The sequence below is a fragment of the Pteropus vampyrus genome, unplaced genomic scaffold (genome assembly GCF_000151845.1).
Source record: "Pteropus vampyrus isolate Shadow unplaced genomic scaffold, Pvam_2.0 Scaffold465, whole genome shotgun sequence".
Lineage (NCBI taxonomy): Eukaryota > Metazoa > Chordata > Mammalia > Chiroptera > Pteropodidae > Pteropus > Pteropus vampyrus.
Window position 1 is genome coordinate 1,364,068 of NW_011889246.1, and position 3,816 is coordinate 1,367,883.

General features: G+C 41.5%; 1 non-coding gene across 1 annotated transcript; it reads left to right on the forward strand.

The window, feature by feature from the left end:
• The first annotated feature begins 3,127 nt into the window (after positions 1 to 3,127).
• Positions 3,128 to 3,235, forward strand: LOC111732525. The gene has a single exon (XR_002777597.1). It is a non-coding gene; the product is annotated as a U6 spliceosomal RNA (small nuclear RNA).
• The last annotated feature ends 581 nt before the right edge of the window (positions 3,236 to 3,816 follow it).

Consider the following 3,816-nt stretch of genomic DNA (forward strand, 5'->3'; position numbering starts at 1 on the left):
GGTTAGTGCTTGCCCAGTGATGAATGTCTGGTTAGGTCAGTGTCCCCATCATCATCACAATACCTCCCCTGCTGGCTGCCTGTGTTCACAGGGCACCTTCAGCTTTGGAACTAGATGCAGCTTTGGAACTAGATGCTACTTGTGTTGTTATAAGACACAAATCCTCTTACACACTGAATGATCATACATAAAAATGCACCCCAATCTTCCTTTTTGCTTAATACTCAGTATACTAAGAGAGATTTAATTCCCAACAAAAAGCCATACTTTCTAGCCTCAGGGCTTCTCTTCCTGATAAAGCCTTTCAGGATGAGTGGAAAGAAAGCTGCACCAGTGCATCCAACTCAAGATGCTATTCTTTTTCATGTATCTTTCCAGTATTTTCATTCGGTCCATAATTTCAACAGTGAGTTTGTTAAATGAGCCCTTCAAAATACATGGTCATGAATAATTTTAAGAGGAAAGTGGTTTAAACTGTGAGTGCTGAAAACAAGTATGCACCTGATGATGAATATGTTAGAATTTCCTTTCAAAAATCAATTTTCTCTGAAAAGAAAGGAAAAATTATAAGACAAGAATAAATACCTTGTCAACCAGGCTGTCCTGTGTCTTTGGGACATTGTTAACCCCACCCACAGGCATGTTCTTGATGTCTTTTACACACCCAGTGTGCCTGTATATGAAGCCCTTAAACACACATTCGAGAGGAAAAATGAGTAGTTATGGAGGGTAAAATGAAAGTGTCAGTGGAAACTATTGTTAAGACTTAAGAATAAAACTATTAATTTAAAGGAATAGAGAAACGGATGGTTTTTAATGTCAAGAGAGATAATTTTGTAAGGATCAGAGTGGAAATCAATGTTAAATGATGATGATGATGATGATGATGATGATGATGATGATGATGATGATGATGATTTAAAAAAATCTTGAAAATAACACAACACTTTTTTTCTTCTCCTGAACAGCTTGAGGTCCTCTTAGAATTATGTGAAAGGTGAGAGCACTTAAATAAGATGAAGGAACCTTGAAAAGTTTTCTTTTTTAAACACAGGAGCTTTGAGAAACCTAAAATAGAGGTAGATAATAAAAGTTTGGGGGATATATGTATTTGTTGCTGTGTGAATAAAGCTAAGCTACCCACATGTGCTCCAGTTGGAGTTTTGACAGTCGACATTAAAAGAAACGAGCTGTGGCAAAAGAAGAGACGACAAGGGTCACAGGAAACATGACACTGAGGGGAGCACGTGGTAAAGGTGATGAAAGGCAGATTTATAGACACACAAAAAAGGAAAACCTAATGGGGAGATGGGAAATGCCAGCCTGAAGGACATTTTTGGTCACTGGAACCTTCGGCTCAGTAGGTCCAAGGCTGGACACAAGCAGTTGTGGCAAGGGGACAGGTGTCAGAAGGCTTCAGTCTGTGACTTCATGCAGGCGTCTCTCTCCTTTTCATCGCCTCCTCATCCAAGAACCCACAGTGTTATCAAAGCACACTCTGATCTTGCAGTAGGAGCATTATGTATTTTGTTCTCATTTTGATCCAAGAGATTAATGTGTTTTTCACCATGTTCTCCATGAAGAGGGTAAGGACAAGCAGGATTTAGAGGAAACCCGGGGGACCCAGCCTACAAGAGCCTATGCTTAGAGGCAGAGGGCATCCTGGCATTTCCCCTAAGATTAAGTGAAACTTTTGAGAAAACTAGGGCAAGAACCACCTCCTAAACTGTGCCTGCATGAGGACACTCTCTTCATTGGAGACAGAGTCTGAGGATGGCCTGTGGGCCCAGGACTTTTAGGTTTTATGTATTATCAGGTGGCCTGAATCATCATGCGATGCCTCCTTTCAGATGTTTGTCAACACACGCTGAATAACCACAGAGGGTGCAATCAAGTGCTAAGTGTTTAGTCACATTAAAGGGTGTATAATCACAGGCCACATTTCTTTCTACTTTCCATTGGTTTCACCCACGGTGAAGAGTAGTCAGACGCTCTTTATTTATACCACTTCAAGGGCGCCATTGTAATAGAAGTTGCCTCTAAAAATACAGTGGTTAATGACATAAGGAGCAAAGTGGAGTGAAAAGAGCAGAGTTTTGGCATCAAAGGCAGATACCAAATCTGGCCCAGCCCCTGGCTGAGGGATATTGGGCCAGCTTTGTGACCTCTGAGTGTCTTCCCCTCATCTATAAAATTAGGATGCTGGTGTTGATGATGATATTGACCTCTACCTCCTAGTGTTATGAATAACACATCAAATATAAAAGGTAATGTCGATGTCAGCTGTTCTTACTATATCACAGGGATGGAGTATTTGGTCCCATGAAAGCCCAGGTGCACCCTGTCTGACCCATAGCAGGGTGTTCTAGCATGAGACAGAATTAGTTCTCCATAAATTTGATGGGTGGGCACACCTCAGATTCCAGGGAAAGCCATCTCTAGACCCCACTGTCAGCCCTGACAGGTGGGAAGAACTCTGCAGATGGGTGGGGCAAGATCGAGCTGAGTGTCTTGCAGGCTTATTCAACATGAGCTCTACTTCACATTAGTTTTTGGAAATTACAAACTGCTGCAAATATCTGGGTCTAGATTTAATAGCTTTGAAACGCTGATGAATAGAATCAAAGGAAAATGTACTATTTAAAGATGGGAAGATATTTTCCTCTTTTATGAGAGGTAATGACTAAATTAATAGTTCTTCTCTGTGAGAAAAGAATAAAAACCTCACGATTGGTTTGAGTTTTCCAAAGGTGAAGCCAAGATTCCATTCTGGAACAGAATTCAAGACAGTGCAGAACTACCTGGTTTTCTACAATGATGTCAAAGGTGGTCTTCACTGTGGGTATAATTGCATTTTCTCATTTTTTCATTCTGAGCTCCTATTGTGTGCCTAATGATCCCCTAGGATCTGAGTGCTGCCCTCATGGAGCTTGCAGTCTAGTGAGGGAGACAGGTACCATTCATGTGTGATGGGTGTGTGATGGGTGATGGGTGTGATGCGTGATGGGTGAGATGTGTGAGGATGTGTGATGGGTGATGGGGGATGAGTCCGGTCTTGGAAGGCTTCAAGTGACTTTTAAGCTGAGATCTGCAGGATGAGTCAAACCTTACAGTCAAAATGGAGTGGGTACTGGCTTTAGCAGCACACAGACTGTGGTTGTAACAATACAGAGAAAGTTAACTCAGCCCCTGTTGCAAGGGTGACATGAAAATTTGTAAAATGTTACACACTTCTGCAAAACAGTGTAAATGTATTTAATACCCTTGACTGTATACTTAAAAATGTTTAAAATGTTAATTTTATGGTATGCATATTTTGCCACAATAAAATAAAAGGAGGATGGTGTTGGAAAGGTCCCATTGCAGGCAGAAGGAACAGAAGATACAAATGCCTTATGGGAAGAGGGAGAGTAGATGAAAGGAAAACCAGCAGGTCTGGTTTTTTAAGATTTGGGGGATGTTGTGAGGCCCAAGATGAGGCAGAGGTCAGACCACACTGAACCTGGATATTGATCTGTGTTTTGAGATTAGTGAGATGTTGTAGAGGGCTTTCATCAGGACAGTGACATAATTTTTGTTTTAAAAAGTCACCCTGGACTAGGGTGGAAAGTGGATGGAGTGGCAGTGGATGTGGCTGACCCGTTGGGAAGGTGTCAAAGTTCTTCAGGAGAGAGACAGATGCTACTTGGATGAGGGCATTGGAGTTGGGATGAAGAGAAGTGGATAGATTTGAGAAAAGTCAGAGGGCAAATAAATAAACTTGTTGATGACTTGCTGTGGGGGTGAGGGAAGGGACAAATCAAGAAAGATATTTAT